The sequence below is a fragment of the Ornithodoros turicata genome, chromosome 2 (assembly GCF_037126465.1).
Source record: "Ornithodoros turicata isolate Travis chromosome 2, ASM3712646v1, whole genome shotgun sequence".
Lineage (NCBI taxonomy): Eukaryota > Metazoa > Arthropoda > Arachnida > Ixodida > Argasidae > Ornithodoros > Ornithodoros turicata.
In genome coordinates, this window is record NC_088202.1 from 56121859 (window position 1) to 56134164 (window position 12306).

A 12306-nucleotide genomic window follows, 5' to 3' on the forward strand; every position below is an offset into this window, starting at 1 on the left:
CGAGTACAGCAACTTTGTTTTTAAAAAGTGTCCAATTACATTCCACAGAACGAGAGTAAAAGTCGTGCACAAAGGTGTCCAAAAAAGAGCATAACTCGCTATTAATTGTGGTGAAATCCGCTTTCTTGTAATTCCTTATATATTTAATACTTTTCTGCGACTGTGGCGCTGGGAAATTAAGGTAGAAGTGAATGATTGAATGATCACTTAGCCCAGGTACAATGGTTATATCTGAAACGATGTCGGGCTCTGTGGTCAGAACAAGGTCTAGTGTATTTGCACAAGAAGTTGTAATCCTTGTTGGGCCATCAATCAGCTGATAAAGATTGAAATCTCTGCAAACATTAACAAACGCGTCACATTCGCGAGACATTGGGGAAATTTCTATATGAGGATGCCAGGTAATATAGGGATAGTTAAAATCGCCCACTAACAAAACTGCATATGTAGGAAATCTGTTTACAACAATGTTGAGAGCGTCATGCAAATCATCCACAAATGATGAGCAAGATGAAGGAGACCGATAACAGATGCCAAGGATGAGACGCTTGAAATTGGAAGTTACACATACCCATAATATTTCAAGATTGGTAGGGATGTTCACAACAGAGGATGAGATTTTATCAGATATCGCGATTAGGACGCCTCCACCTGCCCTGTGACCTCGGTCTGCACGATACACTATAAAATTTTTACAACATTGAAACAACTCATGGTTGGACACTTTTGCTGAAAGCCAAGTTTCAGTGAGCAAAACAATGTCAGCTTCACAGGAATCTATAAAGGAACACAATTCACCGCGATGTTTCCAAAGTGATCTAATGTTAGTGTACATAACAGAAAATTTTTTAGGAACAGAGGTGCTCAAAGGTGGCAAAAATTGCTATGCAGAAGAGGCACTGGCGTTCATTGCAGAACGGGTGGTGGGTGGCGAGTATTGTGGGTTGGAGTGAGTACGAGAATGTGGCGTGTGGTTTGTATTAGAACCACTAGAGGTCGAGGCAAACACATGGGTACTGACCTCACGAACGGCACTCGCATGGACATCATATTGGTAACACTTGTTATTAACGTATAGCCTATTGTAACGAAGTCTGAATGGTAGACCAGTCTGTTTACCGTATTCTATTAACTTCTTTCTCGCGAGCCGTGTAGACTCACAGAAATCTTCAGAAACCGTAAAGCCACTCGTTCTAATTGTTGCTCTGGCTTGAAAAACAAGTTCGCGACTTTTAAATGTTGAAAACTTTGCTATAATGGGGCGCGATTTCGCTGAGTGAAAGGAGCCAAGTCTGTGTACGCGTTCGAAGGCCTCGGGAGTAAGCGATAGACCTATCTTTTCGTTTAGCACCGCGATCAATTTATCTTCAGTTTGCTTCCATGTTTCCGATTCCATATCAACAATACCGTGGAAAATAAGATTATCCCGCCTCGAACGATCCTCAAGGTTGATCGACATTGATCCCATCGACATTGATCCTTTAGCCAATGGATCAAGGTGTGATCGAAATCGCACGGAAGCTATACAGGAAGGACCTTCTCCGTCGAATTTTGCTTTCTTACGACAATGGCAAGAAATATGAAGTTGATCTTCTGGGTGCAGTCCACCTGGTCGACCACGCCTAGAGGACTGTTCATCCAGCGTCGATTGCCAATTGTTTTGCGCATGCTGGGTTCTCCCGTTCCCTGGCAGTGCCAGTGCCAGAAGTGGAGGAGCTGACAGACTGAGGCGAATTGTGCAAACAGGTCTGCTGTCTCACTGACGAAGCAGACGAAGCGGAAGGGTGCGACGTTGATTTCAACGACTACGATGTCCAAGTGGTCGGCGACATGACTGACGCCGAAATTGGCGGTACAGCTTGGGTACCATCACCAAGGACGACGAGGACGAGGAACCTCGTGAGATCCCCACATCGTCGGAAACGCGGGAGTTGCTACGTCTGCTGCGTAACAAGGTGGGATTTAGTAGTGGGGACGAAAAACTCGTGAGGTGCGTGAAACAGCTCAAAGATGCCTTTCTCGGACCAAGCGTGAACGCGAAACGGACGTGTATAACATAATTTTTTGGTGCCCAATGATTTGGACAGCAATAAATTGTTTCTCCCATAGTCACCTGCTTCCTGTTTTGAACGCCATGCGCTGCGTACTTTCGTGTCTTGTGCGTGTTTGTGATCGTTCATAGTTTTCTTTCTGCTTCGTTTTTGCCAGACGAACATCGGCATGCAAACGTCAAGCAATATGCGGAGTCTACACAGAAAATTTCGGTAATTCGCTTATCTCGAATCCACGCTGATCTCGAATGTTTCCCGTTTTTTATGACTTCGAGTTAACGGGGCTTTACTGTAGCAGGGACTAACCGCATTTATTACTCACGAGGGACTCTTCCGTTTTAAGCGAGTATGCTTCGGACTTGCTTCTGCTCCTTCAGCATTTCAACAAATGATGTCTCTCATACTTCAAGGCTGCAAAGGAGTTCTCTTCTACATAGATGACATCATTGTTTACGGTCGTTCGCAAGAATACAACAATAACCTTCGTCATGTACTCCAGTGCTTGCCAGCAGAAGGTCTGGAATTGAATCACAAGTGCGTCTTTGACGTCTCCGAGCTCACTTTTCTTGGACATGTCCTAAGTGCCCATGGACTGCTACCTCAAACATATGCTATTCAAGTGCTACAAAGGGCTCCCGCACCTACAGATTTAAAGTGACATCATTCTTTTCTGGGATTACGTGGGTACTACTCCAAGTTTATCCCTCACTTTGCCGAGCTGGTGGAACCAATGCGTGAACTCCTGCGAGATGGGGAAACTTTTGAGTGGACTTCCAGGGCAGGTCAAAGCTTTAACAAAGTGAAAGTTCGACACATGTTCGATGTACATCTTACAGTGGTCGTGATCACAGATGCACCAGCTCCCGTGGCATAGTGGTTAGAGTGATCGCTTTCCACGCTGAGACTGGGAGGTGACACGGGTTCGGATCCTGTCACCGGCTGTGCTGTCTGCGGTTTTCCCTGGGTTTTCCGAAGACTTTCCAGATGAATGTCGGCACAGTTCCCCTTGAAGTCCGGCCCAGGACGCATACTAACCCCCCTGTTCCCCACACCTTCCTGCTGTCCTCTCTTCATCTGTCCACGTCTATACGCCGCTCATAGCCACAGTTGCTTCGCGGCGCTAACACGAAATTTAAAAAAAAAAGATCACAGATGCTTCATCATACGGCTTGTGTGCCGTTCTGCAACAAGTTACAGGGGAGGAAGTTCGCACAGTCGCTTTTGCTTCCCGTACTTTACCTTCGTTGGAGAGGAAACACTCTGTTGGTGAGTGCGAAGCACTTGCTTGCATGTGGACATGTGAGCATTCGCATGTTTGCTTGTGGGGACGCCCCTTTACTCTACGTACCGGCCATCAAGTGTTAGTAACCTTGCTTGGCACACAAGGCTCTGGACATCACCCTCTTCGCATATCGAGATGGTCCGCACGACTGGTGTACTACAGTTTCACTGCCGAGTACAAGAAGGGAGCCGAGATTTATGTTGCAGATACCCTGTCAAGAGTACCGTTACAGTCACATGATGTTGACGAAGAAATTGTCTGCACCATCTGCAGCGCCATTTCAAAGGAAGAATTACAAGAGGCTATTTTGCTTGGTCCAGAAATCAGCGAGGTTGTCAGTGCACTTGAAGAAGCGACTTGGTCGCGACATGCTCACCCAGCTCCCGCAATGGGTCCGTACCATCGCTGCAGATGTGAACTTTCAGTTGTGAATGGGCTTAGGCATCACGGCGAACGTTCAGTGGTCCTGCGTACGTTAACTTCCAGGCTGCTTGAGATGGCACACGAGACGCACCCTGGAATTGCGCGCATAAAGCAGCGGCTCAAGGATTTGTACTGGTGGCCCTGGATGGATGCCCAAGTGGAAAAGATGGTGCATGATTGCTTTATCTGTCAGTCTGCTGACAAATCTGCCAAGGTTACATCTGCACCTTTGCACCCAGTACTGTTTCCAGTTACACCATGGTCAAAACTGGGACTGGACATTGTTGGACCGTTCGAGGACTCTCCTCCTTTGTGCCATTATGCCATAAAGCTTATGGGTCACCATAGCAAATGGCCAGAAATTTCATTTGCGCCAGCTGTTACAACATCTACAGTGGAAGCATTTCTTATGCATGTATTCAGTCGTGAAGGCTATCCCGATGAGATAGTCACAGACAACGGTCCACAGTTTGTTTCGACACAGTTTGAAGCCTTCCTGCGAGAATGAGGTATTCAGCACACGACAGTATCTGTCTGCTATTCACAAGCCAATGGTCAAGTTGAGCATTTCAACAGGGTGCTCAAGGACACCATACGAGTTGCAACAGTACAGCGCAAAGACGTCAAACTCACAGTGCTTGAGCATCTCGCCGTCTGCAGAAGCACACCACACGCTACAACAGGTGTCTCACCGGCAGTGGTTCTGCACGGCCGCAATTTGCGAATGTGTATCAACGTGGTAGGACTTCAAAAGCCCTCACGAACACCTGACATGTCAAGGGTCAAGGCACGTGTGTCGTCGAAACAGAATAAGTGAAAAGTCTACACGGACAACAAGCGGTCCGCAAGGTTCCGTCAGTTCACCCCAGGAGACTATGTTCCAGTGCGCCTACCACGTCGCCGAAAGAAAGGACGCCAAATTTTTGTACACCTTTGAGAATAATCCCGGGGACCACTCTTTCTTGCTGGAAGACAGCAGGGTATGACATTCGTCGAAGTTTACCCCATTTTATGATGAGCTGAAGCCACCAGAAGGCCAAGTACAACCGGATGAACCGTCCTCTTTCAGCTGCTCTTGGTGGCCTACTGACGACAATGCAACTGTTTTGGACAGTGCATATGTCGCCCCTGAAGTGCAAGCTCCTCAGGGAGGCGCAAAAATACATCCACTGGCATCTCTCGAACAGCAGGAGCCGCCTCTACGCTGAAGTACACGTCAATGTCCTGCTCCTGTCTGTTACCCGGCAAACGAGAACGACGTACCACATTATACGTGAGCTTTGGGCATGCTCATCGTCATGGACAAGAAAAAGAGAATAAAGTGTGGAATTGTGAGGGAAGGTGGTGGATGCATAATTTCAACGATACCACAACAACCACAAAATGCTGGGCGCAGGGTGAACACTGCTAAACGCGCGACAGCACACAGAAAAGGCTTAAGACGTACAACACTACAAAACTCAACAGTGTGGAAGTCACTGCCAAACAAGTCCTGTTATGCGGGGAAAAGGCCTAATCGCTATGGCAAATGCTAAACATGCGACAACAAGAAGAAAAGGCTTAACATCAGTGCGGTAAAAATGCGCAAACATCAGGAAAAAGGCTACGGAAAATCACTCACCTTTTGCCCCGCGGCGAAGGAGCGTCCGCTCTCGTTGACAGCCAAGGCTCAATTGACGCGCAGATGGCGGAGCGACCGACCGCACGTCCTCTCCACGAGAGCCAGCGGCCGACTGACGCAAGCGCCGCGGCAATTAGTGCTGTTAGCGCTACCACGAGCGCTAGGAGCGCTACACATGCGCGCGCGCTCCTCGCGGCAATGGGTTGCTTCTCCGTTTCGGTTTCACTCTCGTTTCTTTGCACGTGTTTATTTGAAAACGCTCTACAAAGGGAGCACGCACTGTGCTCATGGCATCATTCTGACCAATACGTTCAAATGTTCACCTACCGCGCTTTACAAACTTGTCCCCGCATCCACACTTCTTGGGAAGAAGTGGAGAATGAATGTTTCGACAAGGAGAGTCCCCGTAACGAGCTCGTCATCACTGCTTTGCCCTACGTCATGGACATGGCGGGCTTTGGCGATATAGGAGGGATATCTCCGGGGCCACTGCTGGAGATGGTGCGTCGGATCTACGCCTGTCAAAAGAACGTTTCCAGATGGATTCCTGGGACAGATAAGTGAATTTGTGAGCTCGTCAACACCGAATTCAACTACATCTCTGCAGACATCGTGGACCTTCTCGCTCGTGCCATTGCTCATATTAACTACACACTGCGGAAGCAGCATCATTTGCAAGCACTCTACATCGCGAATGTTGTCACTGATTTATTGCAACATGGTTATCGAAATGCAACACATTAAACAGTCCAAATAACTTTGACAAGACTCTGTGTTTTTTCATGGAAACATCTTTATTGAATACATATAAAGACGTCTTTTGAGTTGGTCGACAGATGCTTGCACTTTGTTCCATGTCCACTTGATTGGCATGGACGTTCATGGTCTCTCTTCTGGGTTTTCTGATGCTGCACAAAGAGGGGCTGTACTGCCATACAGACAGGTAGTTGTTGTCTTTGTTGGGCTATAGGAGAGGTTGTTCGACAGACGGAGGAGTCCCTGCGTGTTTCAGGATATGTGACTACCGTTTCCTGAAAAACAGTGCCAGATATAGAATACACAGAGCAGAGTCGCTCGTCTTACATTTTTTCCAAGAAATGGCTCATGCCGTGGATGGATACCCCTTGTGGGCTCCCGATCAATTGTTACAGAACCAGAGCGCCTTCTATAGTTCTCACCGCTCTCTTCCTCCTCCTCGCATTGCGACGGTGTCGTCTGTACTTTGACCTCAGACTTCCACGTCCTTTCTTACTCGATGTCGTTGCGATAACGCATATGTCGACGACGATGACAACCAGACGAAAAATGAAAGAAGGATTTAATTTAACTCCAATTTGAAATAATTCTCCCTCAAGGAACTCTTTAATCTTGCACATTCAACATGCAATTAATGTTGTGCACGAATTCTCCCCCGTTTTGGAATAGTTTGACGAAAAACGAAAGAAGGAGTTCAGTTTTGAATAAAGCCAGATTAAAATGTTCCCCACAAATGTTCTCCATTTACTCTAATCAGAATTCGTGTTGGCCATGAAATATCTCTTCTCTTCCCAATTTTGAATAGTACGGGCGAAGCTCCCCCAAATTTCGAATCTGCCGAGCCTAATCAGACCTCATGTTAGACATGCAGTCCCTGCCCCAAATTTGAAATAATTCTCCCCAGGACGGAACCTAAGAGAGAAAAAGAGGCATTACTGAAAAACGATTTAAACACGAAAATGCACTTACCTCCTGTGCAAGCATAGACATCCTGGAGGTGCTCTACTAATGGTCGACGACATCGTCTTTAATTGCTGATTATCCCATGCTCACTTTTATACGCAGGATCTGTGGTTTCCTCTTCTTCTATTGTATTTGCACAGAGAGAGAGATAGGGAAAATCGCGTGATGCGATAGACAAGACACATTTATTTCCTCTCGCGATTACATGGAATTTTCGTGGTGATCTTGATCGTGCTCTTGCGTAAGAACCCAGGGATCCAGTCTAGTAATAAAGTACCAGAATAAAGATTCGGTGAAAAAGCGGTATTGAAAAACACTTACGGTATTTGACAAGCCAACCAGCGTTCTGCGAGCTCTTTCCAACCCGCAGCGCTGGCTCTACTCCACTGGTGCACCAGGGAGTAGAGGAGGTGCTCCGCTGCGCCGAAACTTAAAGGAGCAGTGCCTTCTAATGGCAGAGTCTGCTCCTCTAAGCTTCGGGGCACTCTGATAAAGAGCTCCTCCTCTAGTCCACGCTGCATTGCGATTTCTCGCCACTCATTGTCGCAGACTCCATCTCCTCTTCGTGTGCTAGTGCAAATGTTTGCAGGAACGTTTCCATGTCCAGACGGAGAACATCGTCCCCCGAACCGGGTATAAGTTGGAAAAAGAGTTGAACAATCTGTGTCACTGTGAAACCTGCAGAAATACGTGAGGTATTAGAAAGGAACTGTATATAAAAAGAAGAGATAGAGAAACACTTACCAAAAGGGGGACGAATATCTAGGGGTTGATTCTGGAGATAGTGGATGAGGTGGTACATGGGGGATGACCATCTTATAGTAATGGGTTCTCACGCTCGTATTAGTCCATTTACGTGACATCCATCGATTACATAAATCCGTCATTTTTCTTCTGTGACAAGACGCCGCTTTTTGTTTCTCCAATATCAAATGACGAGGGGGAGATTCTTTCATATCAGGAGGTTCGAGTCCAAACACGTTCAAGGACTACAAAGAGTGAGAGGAACTGCTGCTACATCCTGTGTAGACTTCCCAGACAAGAAGACCCAGAGTGGGATTCGAACTCTGGAACTTCTTACACTGGATGTGATACGCTAACCACTAGACTAACTCGTGCTGGGAGCCTATGACATTTTCTTATCGCAGGGTTCGTGTCTAAACACGTCCAAACATGTTTAAACATGTTAGAGAGTGAGAAGAACTAGTGCGTCCAGGGACGACTTCTATACGATGGGTCGCGCGTCTGCGGAGTTCGTGTCTAAACACGTCCAAACACATTCGAGGACGTTAGAGAGAGAGAGAGGAAAAGCTTTATTATAAATGTCGAGTTTATATAGTAAATAAATAGTTTGATCGTCGTTCTCGTTTAAGTTCCATCATGCTCAGCTTGGTGGATCCTCGTAAGTAATACCCATGTCGTCATCGTCGAAATGTTTGAAGAGTTTCGTTTACAGGTTACAACACTTTTCAGGAGATTGGCAGCGCCCCCTTCTTCTGCACCAACTGCGGAGGATTGTGGTTTAAAGGTACACTATATTTTCCTTCATGATAAATAAAAAAGGTTGTATACTCCCATTCCGTCTCAGTCATGACACACGAGCAGAGGTTTGCAATCTTTGTGCAAAGACAAATGTATCGGGACTTGCTGCGATTAGGCCATTATATTCACGGCGATGGCCGCGAGGGTGAATTTCGCTCGATTCTCGAAACGATACCCTTATGTCTGTTCACCACCAGTGGGAAGATTGCAAAGAAAATGAAGCATTTCGTAGATTACAAGCTCGAGCTGTTCTAAAAGTACAAACGAGGCAGTCCAGGCAGTGTACCCATGCCTCATCAACGCGGGTTTCAACCGACCCATTGTCTGTCGCTACTGGCTTCTCCACACTTCCCTGGACGTCATGGTGATTGGTGAAGAGCATCGGGTCAGCACGTTGGGAGATTGCCTTGCAAGCGTCTTATGTGTGTCGTGAAAAATATACTATTTTATGTAGTCTGTTCGCTCACGAGGAGATGTTTTATTGTTTTGTCATTCTCTTCGAGGTTGCAGGAAAACATGGATACACAGTTTTATCAAGCTGTAGCGTTTCGACATACGCGTGGTTCCGTGGCGCTCTATGGCCTTTGTTGCCTTTGTGCCATTAAAACCATAACCTCTCTCTCTCCCTGTAGATGCAAAAAAGCCCGCACTAAGGGATATTGAGTACACTTGTCGTTATACTCGTCCACTAGTGAAGTTCTTCGAAGGTTTGATTCGATAGGGGGAAGCCTGTAACTGTTGAAAAACATGGCACTCCCGTCGTACTTTTGTCAGGTAAAGCACCCAGTGCTGGCCGCGCTTTCTTCGCTCTTCCGTATTGATGATTAAATAGCCAGGCTTGTGTAAAACGAAGGTTTCGTTGGAAGCACAAATTCCTCTCAGCATGGAGGAAGTGACGAGGTTCAGGAACATGAGTTCCAAGATGTCGCTCTCGCACACTTTTCTATGGGAAGGTGACCGTACGGTCCTTGTCGATGCACATGAGCTTGGGGCACTGGGAAATCAAGAGGACATGTGGCAAGGCTTTAGCAAAGCGTAATTGCAGGCGCACGTTCCTCTTTCGCTACTCGATCAAATGCGAAGGAAGAGAACGCTTGTTCACGTCCAAGTTGAAGTACCGCAGGAATCCATCCATTTTGAATTGATTGTAGCTCGACTACTTGAAATCTTTTTCACCCAGTTCTTGCAAGAACTTAAAGTAGGGAATTTTGACGAGGTCGTTCTTAAAGTCGTACTCGGCTCGCACTTGATGGCAGTCCACGGAGAGCATCAAATGAGACAGATCGTAATGACAGAATTTGTAGGGGTTCGACTGGACGTCGCGGAGAAAGTGGGACGTGACGAGCAGGGCGACACATAATTAGGAAGGCACCCATTCGGGGTAAACGTTTTCAAAGTGAGCGTCCAAGCTCCCGGCTCTCAAACTTCGCATTTTGGATTCCAATCCGCGTAAGACGTACATGGCAGGTATGGTCTGAAGCCACCACTCGTATTCCAAAAACAGGCAAGGTGCCAGCGTCACCATCTTCAAGTGTAACGTCATCTCTTTAATGTTTATCTCGTAATTGTACGTTTTCTTGTCGTTGGGGGCTGATATGAGTTTAAATTCGTCGTTGTTTAACAGGAAAATGACGCGAATTTCGAGGGCAGGTACCATCAGGCACTGCTATTGGAACAGGTCGGTATTGATCTGTCCGACCAGGTTAAAGTATTTTCCACCCTTAATTGCTTTGAAGCGTTGTTTCGGACCGTGAGACGAGACGTCGTAATTGTATTTTAAATGTTCGTCGTCCTCGACAAAGATTCAGCCGCGTGCACAGTCTCTTGAGCCAAGGGCGTGGAATGAATCACGATGTCCAAAGTACTCCTGTATGCGCACAACTCGTTGGAGATGACAAGTTGCAGCAACGTGGTATCGCAGTAAGTCAAAGGAATGTGACACGTGGGAACATTTTGAGTACCATTTTAGGAATATGTTTGTGCCTGTTACTAATCCTGTAACTAAGTACGAAGAAATGCGCAACAGAGTTCAAGTTAAGGGCGAATCAGTGCTTGATTATTTTATGGATAAGATGCATCTCTGTAAACGCTGTGAGCTAAAGGACGACGAAACGAAGGAAATGATCCTTCTAGGTATTACCGACAGGTCAGCGTACCAAATGCTTATGCCTAAACATCACAACTCATTAGAACAGCTACTGCATGATCTAAAGCGTCACGTCCGATTGGAGAAAGAAAGAAATGACATGTTTGGCAGAGGAACTCAAAAATCAACGCCCGAAAACAAGAAGAATGTCAGTATCAATGCAGCTGAAAATTCAATCCAGACTCGTAAAGGAGGAATGTGGGCCCCTGCAAAGGACTCGCAGGGCAACAAAAAATGTTTCAATTGCAACGAATATGCCAATCACATCGCTAAAGATTGCCCCAAAGAGAAGAGGGTAAAGTGTGCCCTTTGTAAATTTTGGACAGAAAATTCGATCACAGTATTATTTTTCCCGTTGACCGGATAAAAGATTTGGCGCGAAGTGTCTCCCAATCTCTCATCAGACAGAGCAGTGATCATTGCGCCTGTTTCTTGTCTTTCGTTGACGTCATGGCCGGTGCACAGCGAATGTGTGGCGCTCACGGCGAACCAAAGATATCTGCAGGTGCGTGTCGGCACTTTTTGATGTCTTTTGCATCGTAGCTTCCCACTGTTCTTTCCAGAGCCCTGCATGGAATCCTGCACATCTCTCCCCGTTGCTATGGCTGCCTTTTTTACTGTGCCTGATATTCCTTCGCCGCTGGCCACATTATGCGCCAACAGCTTAAATGTTTTCTTGGTGATCGGTTTTATTTGTTGCCAGATGGGGAATGATGAACTTGGACATGTTGCTCAACACACCGCCTCCTCGTTGGAAAAGGGGTCCCGTATATATGGGAATTATTTTGGGGGAATTATGGTACATATTTAAAGTGCAATGTTAAATTGCTTCTGCCTTTGGATCGCACGGTAAATGTCTTCCCGTTATGTCCGCGAGAACAATTGTCACTAAGGGAATTTCGAATTGAGACAGGTTAAAATACTGGATGTTATCTAACGTGTAGGTGACGACGTGCTTCTCTTTCTCGTAATAAAAGGGTAGTATTTTCATTATTGTTTTTTTCCCGCTCTCCACGTACATGGGTTCCACGATATCCGTGTAGACAATTACGTTGTGAAACAGGGGTTCCAGGAGTACCACGACGGAGCTCGTGGCATCCTCCTCCTCTCCCATGAACACAGTATGCGATTTGAAGGCCAAAAGCAAGGCCAGGTACTCGGAATGTCTTAATGTGGTGGTGCCCTCGGAAAGCGGAATTTTACATTTCTGTTGGCTCGATCGAAGCTGAAGCGCGCGCGTTTGCCAACGCGCTCGTTTATCACATCCAGGAGTGCTTGGGGTGTAGCATAATAGCCAGGAGGCAGATGTACTTGCAAAGACATTTTAGGATCGCAAAGGGATTTTTGTCTTGATTGTGAAAGAAAATTGACGCACTACGTGGAGAGAGATGCGTACAGCTTCTTCGTGTCCCTCAGCGGGCTTTAACCGTAGCAGCTTTAAAAAGTGTTCTGGGACGTGCAACTCTTTCAGTGTTTTCAGAGAGTAGACATTATCCGCGAATTCTAGTGAAACGTCCAGCTT